At 33.4% G+C, this 20,759-nt stretch overlaps 1 protein-coding gene across 1 annotated transcript in view; it reads left to right on the forward strand.

The window, feature by feature from the left end:
• LOC107631143 (RNA cytidine acetyltransferase 1) overlaps positions 1 to 20,759 on the forward strand; it is a 568,507-nt gene that overhangs the window by 467,399 nt on the left and 80,349 nt on the right. The window lies entirely within an intron of this gene.

Consider the following 20,759-nt stretch of genomic DNA (forward strand, 5'->3'; position numbering starts at 1 on the left):
CTTTCTGCTTGGAATTTCAATAATACAAGAAAAATACTCAATAGTTTGAAATATTTTAAAGGAATAACTCAAAGAAAAGGATATTTTTAATGATTAAATGTCATCAAATAGATTGATGCTTAAATAAATAATATAAAATTTAGCTTGGATTGCGAAAAGTATATCGCAAGTAAAAAAAATGCATGGTCATACTCACCTGGTTAGCAGTGAAATACAAATTTGCAATGGTGGAGCAATACTCGAAGCTTAGATCTATAGAATTTAAAGTGAATCTCAGAGGAACAAACCTAATAGAAGACAATGCAATGCAGTTGCGATTGAAGTGAAGTGAGAGGCGTAAGGAGTCTCCTTTGAGCGAAGAAGAGCCACGCCATGAAGAAACTCACGTTTCACTTCAGTGTAGCTTCTACCTCCAAATTCAACTTATTATTGAGCTATTTTGTATTTTGTGTTAATTTAACAAAAATAAGTAATATCCTAATAGATAAAACCAAATCAAAATAAAAATATAGAGACATTCTCTAGAATTATAGTGAGAAATCAAAATCAGAGATACGAAGTTGAACTACCTTGACTGAAGGAGAAAATCAGCTTAACTGGAAGATTGTTATTGTTGTTGTTACCGGAGAAAAATTTACCACAGGAGGCAACGCTGAGAAAAGAACGACGCGATGTGAGCAATAACAGATCTGGATGGGGATTCAACGATCTGCGACAATGGCGGAACGAATAGAGAAAGTATGCGGCGAGGGGAAGACAGTAATAAAGACTCAAAGAGGAGAGATGGCACCGGCGAGAATGGCTCCGACGAGAACGGCACCGACTAGGACTCAACGGAAAGTGACTTCTCTCTCCACTCCGCCGGAGAGTGAGGGAGGCGGCGAGAGAGACTCTATATGGGGAGAGAGCTTAGGGTTAAGGTTGAAAAGTGATGGATTTTTTTAATTTATTTTGAAATCCAGTTTGTTCCTATTATTTAAAACAGTGACCGATTTAGCAACTAATTAATTTGTAATTTTTATTTTTTAGTTAGCCGCAAATTCGGTCGCTATTTAGGGATCAATTTCTCTAATGCTAAGTTTTTATAGTTGGTCGCAAAAATCTGTCGCTATATTAACCCTTAGCAATCGATTTAGTGCCCGCTACCTTAGCGACCAACTATTTTATCAACATATTTTTAAGTCGGTTGCTATCTCGGTCGCTAAATTATAAAATAGCAATTAATTTAGCGACCAATTGCTTTAAAACCAGTATTTTATAGTTGGTCACTAAATCAGTCGCTATCTTAACATTTAGCAATTGATTTAGTGACCAACTTCTTAGCGACCAACCACTATTAAGCTTGTTTTTATATTAGTTGCAAAATCGGTCGCTATTTTTAATTTAGCGACCGATTTTGCGACTAATATAAAAACAAGCTTAATAGTGGTTGGTCGCTAACATACCCTAAAATCTTGTTTTTTGTTTTGGTTGCTAATTCGACCGCTAAGTTAAAAAATAGCGACCAATTTTAGCAACCAACTAGATTGGCTTTGTCATTAATAGCTAAATCGGTCACTAATTTTTATTTTACCGACCAATTTAACAACCAAGAGTGGGTGGTCACCAAATCGGTCGCTAATTGAAATTTAGCGACCAATTTAGCAACTGATTTTTTTTTAAATCCTAGAAAAGTTTGATTGGTCGCTATTATGAAAATTTCCTGTAGTGTTAGGATTAATTTAAACTCATATAATGGGCCATAGACTGCTCGTTAGCAAATCTCTCATTGTTTTTCCTCAAAGTATGGGTATACTTGAAGGTCTCTGCCTGTGTCGTCTCATGATCCAACGACTTAGACTACAAATTAATATATATATCAACCAAGTAATAAAATAAACGAACAAATTAATAAACAATGAGAGACAAATATATATGAACCAAAATACAAGAAATATTAATTCTAGCTTCGAAAACATAATTTTAATTTTTTCGATTTCACTAAAAATCTTATAAAAATTTCAACAGAGTCTCCCCTAAAATTCGGATTTAGCCACCCTTAAAGGGTTCCATCCAAACTAAATATCCATCAATCCTTCTCAACTTATTAATTTTTTCAATCATTATTAAGGTAATATACAAACAACTCAATTATTATTAATACAGTCAAGCATTTTCCAAACAATTTTAGTAGCAAGAATCAGCAAACAGCTCAATAATTCAACATTTTCAACAATCTCAGAGCCTAATCTAACCTATTCTAACATATCTTAACTATAACAACTGGAGTTTTTACGTAAAACCGTTTTAATAAAATAATAATTCTTAAGTTCCCGGAGTAGATTCAAAATTTAGAAGTTTTAATTTGAAATTATAAAGGTGAAATTTAAATTTAATGAAATTTTCTGAGTTGGAAAATGTATCTTTTTCGAAAAAAATTTGTAAAAATGCAGACTAGCGCTTAAGCTGGCAGTACCGGCTCTAATCTGTCCAGTACTACGTATTTTGGAAAATAAGATTTTGTGAAATTGATTTATTGTTTTGAAAGGATAAAAATAATTTAGAATCGAAAACCGGATACTAATTTTAAAGGTTTTGGCCCAAAGTCGGCCAAATGGACCAAAAACACTTAGTGGGTTGGACCGGGCCCAAACATATAAATTCCCCAACTAAGAGGCATTTAGCCTCATTTTCAGAAAAGAAAGAGAGAGGGATGGTGAGAAGAGAGAAGAGAAGGCGTTTGGGGTTTTACTATTCACCTTAACCTTGTTTTGATCATATCTTGAGTTACGGAACTCCGATTGACGAGTCGTTTGCGGCCATGCGAAGCTCTCGATAAGCTCTTCCTTTCTATCTAAGAAAATCTGGTAAGAACTCGAAACTCATACCCCAGTTTCCTGCCCTAACTTTTTGCATTTTTGGAGTTTGGTTTTTGAGTAAGTTTTGTGGTTTTGGTTGTTTAGGCGATCTCTAGTAGCGGATAATTGTTGAATTTTATCTGTAATCTCATTGGGTAAGGTAAGTTTCTTCAAACTCTTATGGTTTGATGTTTTGGTTAGCCATGGTGTTGATTCTTGCTATGTTATGTATATAGTTTGATAGTTGGTGAGTTTTGGAAGTGGTGTTGGTGCTTGAGGTTTGTTGATCTTATTGGAATCAAGCTTTGGGTGTTTGCGCATATTGGGAATCGGCCAAGGTATGGTTTCGGTTTCCTTTATGTAATATGTAATGTTTCTGAAAATTTAAGCTAGTTGACCTTAAAATAGGATGGAATTGAATGTATATGTTAATTGAATGTGAATTATAATTTAGTGATTGATATGATAGTGTATGGAGTGGATATGGTTGAGGAGTGATATTATATGTTGATGGTTGTTAATGTTGAGAAATTTGATGACGAATGTTGAGATTTGTTATGGTTGTTGAGAGTTGTTAGTATTGTTGATGATTAATTAATGATGATAAATGGGAACATTATTGGTGAATGAGAAGAATTATGAGTCTTTATGATGATTTTGGATGTGTTGAATAATGATTATGATGTGTGATGATATAAGTTGATGATTATTTTGGAGTTTTAAATCTTGTGGTTGGTGTTGATATTGATTGGTGGCAGAGGAATTTGGATGTGATATTAGGCTGAATTTAGAGTTGGAATGAGGTGAGTATTAAATGGTTTAATAGTTAAGAAAGTTGTGTGATTGATAAAATGGTTGAAGGAGTGGTTGGTATGGATGTTGGGTTGTTTTGATATCGTTAAAAATGGGTTTGAGTTGGTCTTGAATTGAGAATTATGGTAAAATTGAGTTTTAGTGTTTTTGGTAAAAATTGATTTTCGGTGAACTTTGACGAATCATAACTTGAGCCTCGGTTTTCAAAATTTGTTGGAATTTATTTTAAATTAAATTTCATTGAAAAACCTTTAAGTGGATATCAAGTTTGTAGGAAATGGATTTCTGTAGTGGAAGTTATGATCATTCAAAGTTTGGTGTTGAAATCTGAATTCTGTAAATGCTGCAGAATTTGTGATTTCTGGTTTGTGTGCGCAGACACACAGGCAGGGAAAGGCTTTCTGTTTGAAGGGTTAGCACAGCTTGTGCGCCCGCATAGCCAATAAGAATTTGCAACCTGTGCGTACGCACAGTTCTGTGCGCACGCACACGTTGGGAAGGTCAATCTTTTGAGGGCGCTAGCACAGGTTGTGTGAGCGCACAGACATTGTGAATTTTGGTACCTGTGCATATGCACACCTCTATGCGTACGCACACATTTTAAAACTTCTCTAAGGCGTGCGCGCTCACTCCCCTGTGCGTACACACACGCCCTGTTTCTCAAATTTAAATTTTGTTTTCAACTATTTCACCTTCCCAACAAGATTGTAAGCTTCTATGACATCATTTTAAGATTTTTGGACATAATTTTGGGTATGAGAACTTGGGAAAGAACTCTAGAGATTTAGTTGATGTCATTTTGAAAAGTTAGCAAATGGAAGTTTAGGTTTCTGGTGTACTAAGGATGGGTTTAGTGGAGTGAGAAAGAAGGATGGTACTGGAATTGAGGAACTGATGAACTAATGAGTTCAAAATGAAAATTATGAATTAATGATGGTTGTGATGAGTCGAAGACTCAGAGAAAAATGAAGATCTTGATGAATATTGAGAGTGTGCGGGGCCTATATCCCCGGTGTGGCAGATTGATCTGCTACATGACTAGTTGATGTTGAGAGTGTGCGGGGCCTATATCCCCGGCGTAGCAGATTATTCTGCTGCATGACTAGTTGTTGTTGAGAGTGTGCGGAGCCTATATCTTCGACGTGACAGATTGTTCTGCTGCATGACTAGTTGTTGTTAATAGTGTGCGGAGCCTATATCTCCGGCGTAGCAGATTTTTCTGCTGCATGAGTAGTGGTGGTTGTTTCCTTCTCTGCTGCAGGAAGTGTGCGGGGACTATATCCCTAGCGTAGTAGACTCCCTACTACATGAGTGTGCAGGGCACTATATCTCTGACGTAGCAGATTCGCTGCTGCATGAGTGTGCATGCAGGGGACTATATCTCTGGCATGGCAGAAAAGGCTACATCCGGGAGGATGTGTTGGGTTGGCATTTACGGACCGACAAGTGATATCACGAGCCAATAGGAAAGTTCATCATATGCATCTTTTATGTGCTTGTTTGCTTTGATTACTTGATATATGATTATTACCTGTGTATTACTTGTTTGCATTAATTGTGATTGTCTAGTGCTGAAGAGGTTAGGTAGGCGATAGCGATGGGATCGCACGGAGGTTAGGTTGGCGAAGGCCGTGGGATACAGCTGTGTGATTAGTATTAGTTAGAATTCCCCCATAAGTTTAGATAACCTGGTTATGGTTTAAGTTATTTATTTATTTATTTTATTCTAAGCTTGAATATCCGTAGTCGATGTGAAGTTCTAGGATTGCCTTCGGCGTTCCGGAGCCTTACATCTTACATATTGGGCACTGTTACCATACTGAGAACCTCCGGTTCTCATACCATATGTTGTTGTTATTTTTCAGACGCAGGTTACACATCCACTTCAATGAGATTGCGGATATGGTGACAGAGCAGAGTATGGTTCCTCCTTGGTTCATTTCTATTTTACTTTGTTATAGTTACTTTCACATCTCTTTGTATATTAATCTTTATGGCCTTAAAGGGTTACTTGAGAGATAAGTTGTATAAGTTGTTTTAACTCCAAAACTCTGTATTTTTCTATTTGTAACTAGTCGGCTTAAACTCCGCAAGCTGCGGCTAGTCCTCTATGATTATTATACTCTTATATCTATATATGTTCCATTCTTTTGCATCTATACCTTGTATCTTATGTGTTAGCTTCGGGTGAACGTTTCGTGCTTTTGTAATTCTGTCTTTGAGCTTAATCCTTTATCGGGCTTCTAGAATATATTATTTTCTTCTATATAAATATGTATAAGCCTTAGAATTGTCATAACCTTTGATTAACCTTTGCTTTACGACTAGAGGTAAGGTTTAGGGTAATTAGGGTGTTACATTAACCGCCTAAATTTACTAAAATAGAAAATTAAACTAACTAAACTCTACTAACTAATTAATTAACTTGATAATCAAAAAGGAAATTAAACCAATGAAGCATTTCTATATCAGCTCAGCTCAGTTCAGTTCATACAGGACTATATAAGTATATCTCAACAGAATAAGGTAATAACAAAGATCATATTCAAAACAAGAATGCTTATAAATCAATTACATTCTTATAAAATAGATGAAAAAATTAAAAAACTAATTCAAGTAACTACTAAAATATTAAGCAATGCCAAAATTCTTACCACTCTGATCTGCATATTGATGAAGGTCGCCGACCCACCTACATACCTCGACAACCTGGGCGAAACTCTGTTAGTGACATTTGTCAGATAATGACGCTTGAACCCGTCATTATCTCTAAAATAGGCCTCTAGTTCACGCTTGATGTTTGGATGGATCCACGATGTTAGGTGGTCTTTTCCCTTACGAACGTCGCTCATCATCTGCTGAAGTCGTTTGGCTGCCCAGTAGTCATAGATCTTCTTAATCATGACATTATATGTTCTGCACCCCATATGCATTTCAATTGCATAAAGTGATTCACCAAGATTAGTTAGTCGGAATAAAATACAGTTCAAATACAGTTAATTAATTCAAACCAAATTAGGTTCTTATCGCCCACTTCTGAAACCAACGGTAGTTGGTCTCAACCGGCATCTGTGTGCAGGTTGACCACGGATGGTCATACGTGGACTTAATGACCTCAGTTATCTCCTGTATGCAAGCATTGAGATTTGGTGCAAACCTGTCAGAAAAAAAACCTCACATTATCAAACATATAAGATAAACAAACTTAAGATAAACGAAATTAATATTAAAAAATTGAACTCACGACTGCATGACATTGGGCCAAACGCTTAGTCGAATGACGAGTGGTGGTGGAGGGGCACCCTGCTCGGGGGCATTAGACGAATCACTCACCGCTGGCTTTGTCGATATCGTCGTTGCATCTGTAGGGGGCGTAGCAGAAGGAGGCACCCAGTTCGAGTTTGGGACCATGGTGAATTGCTGGTCCAATAGACCCGCCTGTGACGTCACATGGGTCGACGGGGTATCCGGGGTAGAGGGCGACCTACCTGGACGACAGAGGAGAGACATAACTCAGGCGATAGAGAAAGCGGCAGTGGCAACTCTTTCAATGGTGGCAAAGGCAGAGGAAGCAATTTCGTTTGAGACAAAAAAACATGATACAGGCGATTTCACGCACACTTTGGAGGAGAACGGAGGTGGGCAGCGTTGGCGGAAGGTGGCCAGAGGGGCTGCCGGAGGTAGTTGCAAGGGAGAGAGAAGAGAGAAGAGAATGGGGGAGAGAGAAGAGTGTTCCTGAATGTGAGGGGAGAGGGTTGCGCATTTTGAATTTAGATCAAATTTACCGTTGGATTTACTAGTGGATAAATCTGATGGTAATACATTGCGTATGACCAAAACGCAGCGTTCAATTAATTATGAGCTTTACCAGCGGAAAATCTAATCCGACAATAACTTTTTTACGCGACAAATGTATTGCCATATCTGCTGATAAATTCAGCAGTAAATCCGTCGCTAACGTTTGACACTAATTTCGAGTATTATACTTACAGTGAAGCCTAACTTAATTTGTACGAGTTTAATCTTTTCGTTATCTTAAAATCAAGTAGGTCTTAATCCCCAAAATTAACTTAGGAATTGATTGTTGTCAAGCACAATTATAACTAAAGTATTGCGACTATATTCTCACAAAATAATATGTGACTTCAGATGATTATTTTATCTATTTTAAATTATTTACTTTTATTTTTTATAAATAAATATAGAATAACAAATATTTATTTTGATAAACAGTTATTTTTAGATTTTCTTTTGTTTCTACGGTTAAGAAAAATAAAATAACATTAATATACTTTTTAATTTAAAAAATAAGAAAATAAGGCATCAAATTACACTCAATTTCGTTTATATCAGTTTATCTTAAAAAATATATATATGAAAAATCACTATATGTAAATAATGAATTGTCTAAATAACATTAGATATAATAATAATAATAATAATAATAATAATAATAATAATAATAATAATTCCTTCCTTTTGAGTTTTTGTATAAATTCGAATAGAATAGGTTAGTTTGGTATATAATAGGTGGTTACACCATCTACGCCTAGCATAAAAGGGTATAATAGTAGAGTGAAGGGGTTTTCTAATATAACTTGTTGATATATTCTTTTTGCTAAGAAAAAGGTAGTTGAAAAGTGTAAACCCCGTTAAATTAGTAAGTAAGATAAATTAGTTTTTAATAAAGAAAATTAGAAATGTGAATATTATATTAAATTAGGATAGAACTCATCGAAACGAGAATTTTGACACTAATTTAAAAAAAAACGGTCCAAGAATAGACCGAACGGGCCGAACTGATTGAACCGAAGCCAAACCGGGCCCGCGATCCCAACCGGCCCAGCAATTAAAGAGAGCCACAGGCTCTTCTTTCTCCCCACTTTCACAACGAAGCAGGGAGCTTTTCAGGGGAGGAAAGGAGAGAAACCCAAACGTTGATGGTAAATCCAATTTGTCGTAACTTCTCCGTCTGAGCTCTGATCGCTGTACCGTTTGCGGCCACGCGTCCACCGTGTTGAGCTCTACATTTCTACCAGAATAATTTCATAGGTAAGTCATTAAATACTCCCAGCCACTCCTTTCCCCCAATTTTTGAAAGTATGGTACGGATATTGAATTTCTTTACTTTTTGATGTTTTAGGATCCAATTAGCTTGAGAAAAACATTCACTCTTGCTTATGTGAAGCTTGGGTAAGGTGAAGAAACCATAATTTCATTTTAATTTCATTGAATTTGAACTTTGAGTATTAAATTGGGTATATATGTGTTATAAATGTGTTTTAGGTTGTGAATAAATAATTGGAGTTTGAAATTGTGAATACTGGAACTTGGAGGAAGCTGAGCCTAGTGTTTATTGAATTTTGAGTGGCTGTGTCTGTGTTGGGTAAATTGCTTTGGTCGCTACGTAAAAATCGGCCAAGGTATGATTTAGGTTTCTTGCATTTAATATGTAAGGTTCTGTAAAAACTTAGGCTAGATGACCATAGGATAAGCTGAAACGTATGGAAATGTACAATGCTTAGTGTTCTTGATATTTATGATGTGATTTGGTTATGTGATGGAGGTTGTTATTATATTGAGGTAACAATGAAGCATGAGTAAGTTGGTGGTTATGAGATTGCAAATATATCGAATAAAGCCATGATGAATTTGTTAGAATGTACAATGTTGATGAATGGTGATTGAAAGCATGGTGTAGAATTGTGTTGAGTCTTGTTACTGGTATATAATGTTGGAATGGTAAGTTTAGTAAGGAAGGGAATGGAAATTTTGGATGTAAATAAGGTTTAAAGGGGTTTTGCAAAAAGTTGGTTTTCGACCGAACTTCGGTGAGGCATAACCTGACTTCCGGATCCTCAATTTCCTTCCAATTTATTTTAAAATGAAAATTGGGTTTATAAAGTTTATGTCATTCGAAGAACGGGTGAAAAGTATTTCAAATTGAAGAAGTTATGAGTGTTGGAAGATTGGAGTTTAAAACTGGTTTTTGGTTGCAATTCTACAGCTTTGCTACTTATTCTGTTTTTTTAAAGAACGCACGCCCACGCGTACGCGTGGTCCACGCGTACGCATGGCATGGGATTTTGGCGATGCGTACACGACTGATGCCATGCGCACGCATAAGGGGTAGTAAGTATGTCCACGCATATGCATGACAAGGGACGCGCGCGCGAGCTGCACTTTTATATTCCCACGCGTACGCGTGGCCCCTATTTCAGCAAATATGGTTTTCAACATTTTTAAACTGTAGTTCAAACCTCTAAAGTTGAAAAGTGATGAATTGATTATGAAATATTACGGATGATCATGTATGATGTTTGACTTGATAATCAAATGAATGATCATGTATGAAACTTGGCATGAATGATTAAATGATCTGAGATACGAGATTTCCTAGATAAAGTGTCGTGGCTTGCCACCACGTGTACCAGGTTGAAAACTCGATACTTTGTTGACCCTACGACGTAAGGGTGACTGGACACTTATAAATTACCGGGAATGTTAACCCCATTGAGCAATATTGATTATTTGAGAAAAAGCTATGCATAGACTCTTGGGGATGCACGTCGAGGGACAGTCTAAGGTTTTTGGTCTTGTCGAGTTGGCTGGATAACCAACAGATGAGCCTCATCAGCCATAGGACAGGCATGCATCATATGCATATTACTTGAATTACTTGCTTGTGCATTAACTGGGTGTGCCTAAGTATACTTGCCATGCTAAATGTATATTTGTTACCTACAGTATTTGAAACCTTCTTGTGCTTGCCTTTATTTCTTTATCTATCTGTGAAATGCTGACGGAGATGGAGGTATGGAGGAATGGCAGTATGGGACTTAGAATTAAGGATAAGTTAAGTTAGGCTTAGATACTCTTATAAAACCACCTTTTATGGCTTCTATTTAATACTTTAAGCTCTATAATATGAATTTCGGCGTTCTAGGATTGCCTCTAGCATTCCCAGGACCTTATATATTATGTGTGTGGCACCTTTACCATACTGAGAACCTCCAGTTCTCATTCCATACTATGTTGTTGTTTTTCAGATGCAGGTCGAGAGGCATCTCGTTAGTTGTCTGGACCCCTGAGGCGAAGTGGTTACTGGGTTATTTTGTTGTACAGTGATGTATATATATGTACTTAGCTTTCTCTTCGCATAACTTATTCTTTTGATCCTCTTAGTGGTTTATGGAGAGGCAGGATTTTGTTTATATACATTTGGGTTTTGGATATGTATATATATATAGGGTTAAGTATTGAAATCGTCCCTAAGGTCTAGAGTGAAAATCAAAATCGTCCCTGACCTTTTTTTGTTATTAAAATCATCCTCAACGTTACAAAACGTTATAAAATCGTCTTTTTCCACTTCAATTTTATTTTTTTACCATATTACCCTTCATTATTAATAAAAATAATAATAAAAATATTAAAAAACTAAAACAAAACCCACCCCCCAACACCCCTCCCCTCCCCTCGCGTAACTCTCTCACCCCCTCACCTCACCCCACTCCCTCACTCACCCTCCTGTAACCCCCTCACCCACTCACCCCCTCACACCTACGCATCATGTTCTGCATTATCTTCGTCATCCTTATCACCTTTTGTCCATAACTTCTGCATCATCTTCATCATCCTTAGGCAACTCTCTTCCTCTCCCTCTTCTTTTTCTCATGGCCATCACCACTGCCTCCATAACTATCACACTTTCCTTCTCTCTAAATCACTATCACCCACCCACAAACTAAATTCAGCAACAGCAACAACAAAGTAACCAATAAATTAACCAACAAATTCAGCAACATTAACACACATTTAGCAACAGCAACAACAAAATGAACAACATCAACAACAATTCAGATTCAGATCCAAATTCAACAGCAATCAACAAAAATTTTAAATTTAACAACAATTCAGCAATCATCAACTGCAAGTTTAGATCCAAATTCAACAGCAACAGAAATTAAAAAAATTAAAAAAATTGATATTTATCACTTTATGTTCTTCAGAAAAAGAAAGGGAAGAATCAGAGAAACATCGATCCCCATGGAAAGTGGTGAGCTCCAGGAAGCAAAACAGAGAATCAGAAAAGCAGAACAGGAAGAAGAATAAATCTGAATCTAGAAGGAGGAGCGATACGGCAAGAAGGCAGAACGGAGGCACAACACTGCAGGAGGCAGAACGGAGGCGTGGCGCTGTGAGAGGAAGAACGCATGCCTGCACTGCGAGAGAAAGAGTGCGACGGAGAAGGAGTCGGCGCCGAAGAAGAGTCAGAGGACATGGTTGTCATTGAGGGGTAAGGAGAGGCCGAGATCACTGAGAAAGTGGTCGTCGTGGGAGATGAGGAAGGTGAGGCCAACGTTAATGGAGGAAGGGTTGAGGTTGGTGATGGAAAGGGAGAAGAAGGTGGAGAAGGAGGTGGGGGCGGAGATGATACAGTGGCGGAAAGAGAGAGAGAGAGAGAGGAAGAATTAGGGTTGTGGTTGGGAGGGAGGGTTCTGAAGAGGGGTAGGAAGAAGGAGATGAAAGGGAAGAGAAGGAGAGATACGGAGACAGGATGGGGATTTGGGGGGGGTGTTGGGGTTTTTTTTTTTAATTTTTATTTTTATTAATTTTAAGGGTAATTTGGTCAAGAAAATGAAATTAAAGTAAAAAATGACGATTTAATAACGTTTTGTAACATTAGGGATGATTTTAATAACAAAAAAAGGTCGGGGACGATTTTGATTTTCACCTCAGACTTTAGGGACGATTTCAGTACTTAACCCATATATATATGTGTGTCTGTGTGTAAATATTCTCCGGCCAGTCTTGACTTCGCAGGCTGAGTTAGGAGCTTGTTATCTTGTATGTTTGGCACTCTATTCCTACTTTTATAATCTTATGTTTGATGGTTAAAGCTCTCTTAGCACGCAAGTTAACTCGTTTCTTGAGCGTTTCGCTTTTATTTCGCGATTTTTATTTCCCCTATCCTTCAAGGCTCCTAGTATATCACATTCTTTCTGCTATTACATGTACAAATTTTATTTTAGAGGTCGTAATACCGCACCACCTCTGTTTTATGACTTAAGCATAAAGCTCAGTATGGTAGAGTGTTACAAAAAGCATACATTTCCCTTACAAATTTTTGCTTTAGAAGTCTTATAGTTTATAGTCATTTTTTCATTTTCTACTTTAACAATAGTTTTAGTTATTTTTTCATAGTATTTGATTTGTATTAATCCTTCTTGGATACAATTTACATCCGCCCCTGAGTCTATCATAGCCATAAACTCAAATTTCTCTTTTTTGAGCGATTATTATGAGTATAGGGGTATACTATTTTTGGTTAATTAATTGGATTTATAATTTCTTCTTCTTCTATTGATTCTAATTTTTCTTTTCCTTTTTTATAATTTTACTATGTTTTCGTCTTCTAATTTTAGTATTCTATAATCAAGAGACATATTTTGTTGTTTCAATTCAGAAATTTCGAATTTTAACACTTTTATCTCTTCTTGTAAATGTTTTAAAGAAGTTTCTTCTTTAGGTGTTCTAAACCTATTATATATTTTCTTAATTTCTACGAGCCTTATTTTTTCTTTAAATTTTTCTTCTTTCCTGATCAGATCATTTAATTGAAATAAGAATTCATCTTTTAAGGGAGAATCTCCTAATTTATCTATTATAAAAATTAAAGTGTTTGTTTGTTCTCTGGTTAAGGTATTGATTGACTTTTGAGTTCTCGTAATTACATTTAAAGATTTTATACAACTATCACAATTACATATTCTTGGTCCTAGACACGAATCTTCCTCTATTTCAGAAGACTCTCAAGAAGATAGTATATCTAATTGTTGTATAAAATTTTCTGAATCATCAGAAGAATATTCTTTTTCCGTTTCACTTTCTGATTCATTGTCAATTAGTATAGCCGCTAAAGCTTTTCTTACTTCTTCATTACTAATTTTGTTTATTTTTTCCTTCTGTTTTGCAGTTATTGGCATAATGACCTGGTTTTTTACACTTCCAACAAACTATTTGTTTCTTGTTGCTTTTCTTTTGATTATTCCACTTTTGTTTTTTCCTGTAATTTTTTTTTGGCTTATTTTCTGTTGTATAAGGTTCTTTCGATTGATACATATACATATTCCCAAAAGTTTTTGTATTTCTTCTCTTAATGACTCTATTTTGATTGTTAGGTGCTTTTTCAGTTGTAATACCATATTGTTGACAAAAGTTTTCTAATTCTCGTTTATTGCTCATATTTTTTTTTGCATTTTCTCTTGTAATCTAGTGTCAGTGCATATTTCTACTCCAGTTTATACTACTATATTATGTATTTGGCCAAAAATTAGGCCTTCATATGGTATTTGAGTACCGAATAAAGATTGTAATTTTTGTAAAACCTTTTCTGAAAAGAGTTTAGGTAGGGTAGCTATGGATCTTTCTTTCCAAAAAGGGGCTGCTGCATCATCTCTCATCATAACTTTAGAAATAAAAACATCTTTATACCATCAATAGTTAGACATTGTAGGGCATCATAAGTTCATTAGTTGGGTTCCTATTTCTATCTTTAAAAATATTTGGGTTTCCTAGAAAATTTTTTATAATTGTAAAAATTAAGGTTGCTGTGGCGTCTTGTGATTGGTCTTCTGGTTTTATACTACTTAGGATTAATTCTCTTTCTGGTATAGTTAAAAAGTTATCCCACCATCTTTTTAATTGTCCTGTGAACCCTTGTATGATCATGACTGCTGCTTCTCTATCAGTAGCTCGTTTTGTCTTATAAGCAGTTGCTGCCATAGTTATACTACACAATAGATTTAAAATGGCTTGTTCACTTAAACCATCTAAATTCTATTCTACTAATTCGGATCTGGTAAAACTATTTTGTACTAGCTGTGTTCTTTCTTCAAGGCTTACGTCAGCCGGGGTTGGTCTCGGATAATAATTTCTTAGTTTTGGATAATACTGATTCTTATGTGTCATTTTGTTAATTTCTATTGTATTAACAGCTATTTTTTTTAGACTTATGGACTTAAGTTTTTCTTTTAACTCATCAATGTCTGCTTCCACATTTGTTCTAAGTTTGATTACATAAGGATTTTGAAACTTATATATAGGTTTTTCTATGAGCTTAAGTTGTTCATGTTTATGTTCAATTCTTTCTAACTGGTTTTTCATAATATCTAGGACTGTGTTGGTGTAGTTAAGTTGTTGATGTACCTTTTTAATGTCTCTTTTATCTACACTTCCTTCTATTCCACTATTTTTATACGGGGTGGTTTCTAGTTTTAAATTGTGTGCTACCTGTAGTTTTATGGTTTCTTTTGGTGGATATTGGGAATCTACGGTTTACCCTATACTCGTTTTTTAAGTAGTGGTTGTCTTAGTTAAAGGACAAAATTCTTTTTTAAAATTATGAAAGTAATTTTTTAACCAGTAGAAAAAGTATAAATTGATTTTATTTTTTATTAAGTAATCATAATTTTTTTTATTTCTATAGTTTTTTTTTTTCAGAATATGTAGCACAATACCATTTTCTTAATCCTGTATCATATTCTGCATAAAAATCTTTACTAATCTAATTTTTATCAATCTCAAAAAGTTCTTCTTTCATTATAACTCCTAGGATTTGAGAGGTAGTTGGCGAATAATTATTTTCTGTTCCATATAAAAGAGTTGCTATATGTGGTCTATTATTATTTATTCCTATAACTCCATCGTTTATGACGGAATTATCTATAGAATGTCTTGGTGAAATTTCTTCTTTATTCTGATAATTTGGTATTGTAACTGAATGAGACCTATTCATTCTTAGTCTAATATTTGGACCTTTTTTTAATAATATTCCTAATTTCTGTATTTTCTATTTTTTCTTCTTCTACTATGGCTGGGTTTGGTAAACCTTTTTGAAGAAGTGCTTGTGCTTTTTAAAAGCACAAATACCTCATTTTGCATTTGGTAAATTAAAAAGTCCAAGTGCTTGTACTTGCAACTTTTCAAAGTTAGCTTGTTTATCAAAATTAAAAAAATCTAATATAATAAATATTCAAAATTACCATTAATAATTACTAACACCAGATTTCATTTATTTTCCCACACATATTTTTCGCCATTATATTGCCATTGAAATACTCATATATTTCTAATTTCTCAACCTAACCTTCACAAATTCTAACACAATCTTCATATATTTTTTATTTTTCAACCTAATCTTCACAATTTCAACACAAATACATCTCTATCACGTATTAGGTATGAACTTCTATCTATTTATATTATTTTTTGTGCGTTATTTTTGTATTTTTTAGTAGATATTTGTTTTTCTCTGTTCTTTAAAACGTGAAGAAGGAGACCTGATTTATGGAAACCAATCATAAAATTTTCGTACACCAACTTTATGAACATTAGTCAAAATTATAATAACAACATATATATACATATGTAAATATAGATATATAATTTTTCTTGAGATATGTGTCCCATTTTCTGTGATTTGTAAAAGTGAGTCAATATATATAGATGGTTAATTGACGTATCAGTACTAACATTGGATTACATATAAGTTTTATTATTGACTAACGATAACTCTATTTATATTAATATAGAGAGTAAATCAAATAAATATTTAAATTATTGGTCTCTAAAATTTGAAAAAAAAATTATTATTCGTTATAAATATGTTTATTATAATTTTTTTAATTTTTAAAAGCTGTTTTATCAAATACAATTGTAGTGCTTGTGCTTATTAAAAGCTATTTTTAACGTGATTTTACCAAATGCAAGTGCTGCCGCTTTCAAAAAGCTGTCTTTTAAAATATAGTTTTCATAAGCTACTCTCGAAAAGTAAAAGTTTTACCAAATCAATTCTATATCTTCTAAAATCCATTCTTGAGGGATATTCTCCATTAGTTCTTCATGTTGAAATTTTTTAGGTGTTTGAACAAAAGATCTTCGTAAATTAGCATGAATAATAATAGTTTTGTCTTTTGATGATTTTCTTTTAACCCTAAAGTTATAATTTATCCTTGTAATTTTATAATATATTCTATAAATTACTTCAAAAGGATAATATTTTTCATCAATGATGTCTTTAGGTGTTTTAATATATAATTTGAGAGCTTTAAAGGTGTATTCATTTTGAAGGCTTATGAAACAATTTGGATAACAATTAAAAAATATTGGGCCATCATGACAATTACTTTTTAATATAGCTATTAGTGAGTCTCTAAATTTTTTAAACTTTGTGTCTCGTAATACCATTAAGATAGGTATGTTAATTCCTAGTCTAAAGTTAGGTTTGGTTGCTACTTGGATAAGTCCTATATGAATAAAATTATAACCTTTTTGTTGATGCACTTGTAGTTTTTCTTCCTCTAGTATGTTTATGATGTGATTATTACTAGTTCCTAGGTAACTGTTCTCTAACATGTGTATTTCATTATCTTTTTGTTCCCAAAATACTTGTCTTTTATAAACTTTATTTTTGCTTATAAGAGATACAAACCAGTTTATGAAATTTTTCTTCTAATTTTACTACTTATAATTTTGAGGATGAACTTGAGACTTCAGTATCATTATTCTTTATTATTATTGAATTGTTCTTTTCTTTATTTAATTCAGCTAAAGATCTTAAAATTCCAGCATTATCTGTTTAAAGATTTATGCTACAGGACCACCCTAACTTGCCAATGGTTTTATTATTGCCTTCAAAGAGGACTTATCACCAGGTATGCTCACTGGGTTGACCAACGTATAGACGGCTCTCACCGCTACACTTATCTTTAATAGATTATGGAATGGAGTTCTACAAGGTCTTTAGTTGTCTAACAAAGTTCAGAATAATAATAAAGGTATAAGGATACGAATATAATAAAGAAGTAAGATATAACGAATTTTAGAAATTGTAATAAAGCCTAGTATAATAACGTAAAAATTTAATCGCAAGTAATTGATTATAAAGGATCTCCTCATCTCGGATAATATAGTTTGTTTCATATGGATAACAATAAGGACAGAATTTAATTGATCTTCTCAAGATATTATGTTTATATGGTGGTCTCATGAGAAGATACCATCACCTGATTCTGATACCAATTATTGAGATTATCATATTAATAATAAAAATATTTAAATTAATAAGAAACAGAGTACTAAAAAGTACTGTCAATAGGATAATAAAATCTAATAAAACAATAATGAACTAAATATTAATACTCACTTGATGATGGAGTAATATGAACTTGTATTATAATTCAGAGGCTTGAACCAAAATACAAATGATGAAACTTTTTAATACAAAGATTGCAATAAAAGCTTAAAAGTGTTTCAGAGTATGAGAGAATGTGTGTAAAATTGCGGATGATCCATATACACTTTATTTTTTGGTTTCTCATGACATACCTAATCTAGCATGTTAATGATTAATTTGTCCCCTTTTAACACTTATTTAGGTTAACTAGTAAGACCAACTCAGATTGATATAGTTATAATAATGTATATTTTTTTTTTTGTTTTTCATGGTATATCCCAACTTGGTAGATCAAAGACTAATTTGCTGTGGTACTGAATTTCATTGAATGATTTGTTGTTAGCTAATGGGTTGCTGCATCTGCCTGCATGCATAAGGCGAGATTTCAACCTCCGACATTTACTTAAGTGAACTAGAAAGCTAATCATTAGATCAACCCAACTTGATTAGTTATAATAATGTATATACTATTGCAAAGGACACAATTGAGAAGGGGAGAACATTTTTTGGGGTCATGACTCATGAGTACTTATAAAACACACCACATCTCGCACACACTCTAGAGTGTAAACTAAAGTGTTTCTTTTGGTCATGTAGACTATGGGTTTTCCATTACCTCAATTGAAATACCAACCAAGAGATATATAACAAAGGAACAATTAACGAGGGATCAAAACCCAGACCCACTACTAGACTTCCAATAATTCTACCTTATTAAATAGGCTTTCTGTTTACCCAAAAGGAGAAGAGGGCTTCTTTGCCACAAAAGAAAAGAGACATACCTGTGGCGCTTCAATCTATCCCTCTCTTCTCAAGGAGGAGATTGAGGTCCACCCCCCCAAAAAAAAAAAAAAAAAAAACGGAGAAGAGGTTGGGATGTTGAGTAAGTTACATAAAAAAAATAATTTTTTAAAAGCTAATCTACATTTTTTAAAAATTCAGTTATTAAGAATATATTTGATGCAAAGATTTTTTTAATAAAATTAAAATAAAATAATATTTAAATTTTTTTTCATAAACTTCAGGAGTAAAAAGATACTTTACCCAAAAAATAAACAAATTAAAATGGTTTTTTTTAAAGGATTAAAATAATTAATCTTGTATTCTTGTTGACAACGTCTCTAAAGATATTTTTATCTAAATGACATCAGACTTGAGCAATTATAATATAATTTTTCGTATTGTATACTTCATGCAAAATAACATAGAAATGATGTGTTGTGTTCTGAATTGAGTTGTAATTATGTAATTAGTAAGTACATGAATCTATATTTTATTACTGTTATGGTTCTTCGGTTGTTTTTATATGACGGTCACGATATGATGATTTGATGACATTTATGTGGTTTACATAGTAAGACTTTCGTTTTCTCTTAATTAAAGTATTGGATTTAGATATGCTTCAGGAAAAAGAAAGTTTAGAGCTTAACAAGATTTTTCTTATGTTACGAAAAAACTTGATTTGTATTTGTATTTTTTATTTTTAATATTTTATATTTTTAAAATTTTGAGAAAAATAATAAGTGAATAAATAAATTTATTATTTTAAAATTAAAATTTATATATAAAAATAAAGTATTAAATTAATTATATGTATAAAATATATACTAAATACAAAATATACATTTAAATATATAAAATAATACATATATAAATAATAATTAATAGTTTTTTTTTATAGTACACATGATATTTTTCATAAGCTAATTAAAAAATCAAAAGATCTTTGACATTTTATTTTTTCTACCAAGAAAAAATCCTTATGTTTTATTTCCGGACAAACAATAAATGTTATTTTTAAGACAAAAAATCTTAAATAGTTATTGACAATTATGATAAAATTTTTAATAAAAAAATATTTTTAGTCTCTAATTTTTATTTTTATGAGATTAATTAATTTATTTATTAATATTTTTTTTATATTAATGGAATAAACCTACATATTTTTTTTAACAAAAAATAGGAGACTCGAACCCGCAATCTTTTAGATGAACTATAACTCATTGGCATAAACTAGGGGTGTGCATGGCCCGGTCCGGCCCGAAGACCCGGCCCGACCTCGAACACTTTAGGGGCTATTTTGGTGTGATTTCATCGAGTCTAGGGCCGGGTAAGGGTCTCAAAAATAGACCCGGTCATTATTTCGGGTCGGGTTCGGGCCATGGCTCGGGTCACCCGAAGTCGGCCCGGTGGCCCGGTCATCATACACAATTAATATTTTGTGTTATTAGTGATAGATGATGGCTATTCTTATGAGGAATTTAAGTATTGTAAACCTTAATATTTTGTTATTAGTTATTATAAGACTATAAGTTAATATTTTATGTTTAAAATGCATAAGAATGCATAATATTGTGTTATTTATATTGATTTAAATATTTAGTGTTATTAGACAATATTAGTATTGATTATGGTTATGCTTTAATTTTAGAGAAGAGTTGGTTCTTATTATATTTTTCTAAGTGAATTTTACCATGCCAAATAATGGTTGGAGTTTTGGAAATTTGGATATTTTCACATGCTAGCTTATAAGAAGGTATTAAGGTAATGTAATGTTAACGGCCCGGTTTTCACCAAGTTTTTATGCGGTATAATCGTGACCCGAAAGTGTATAGGTTTCATCGGGTTTAGGGCCGGATTCGGGTCTAATAAATAGGCCCGGTATATATTTCGAGTCGGGTCTGGGTCACATCAAACCCGGTTTCACTCGACCCATGCACACCCCTAGCATAAACCTACATAATTTATTCATTAAAAATTAATTAAAATTAATAAATTTTTTTTATTAAGAATTTTGTTATCTTTAATAAAAATTATTAAAACTGTTTAATTTTTATTTTTATTACATTTTTTAAATATATTAACTAAATTTA

Source organism: Arachis ipaensis, chromosome B3 (assembly GCF_059453495.1).
Source record: "Arachis ipaensis isolate K30076 ecotype BB chromosome B3, ASM5945349v1, whole genome shotgun sequence".
NCBI classification, from domain to species: Eukaryota; Viridiplantae; Streptophyta; class Magnoliopsida; order Fabales; family Fabaceae; genus Arachis; species Arachis ipaensis.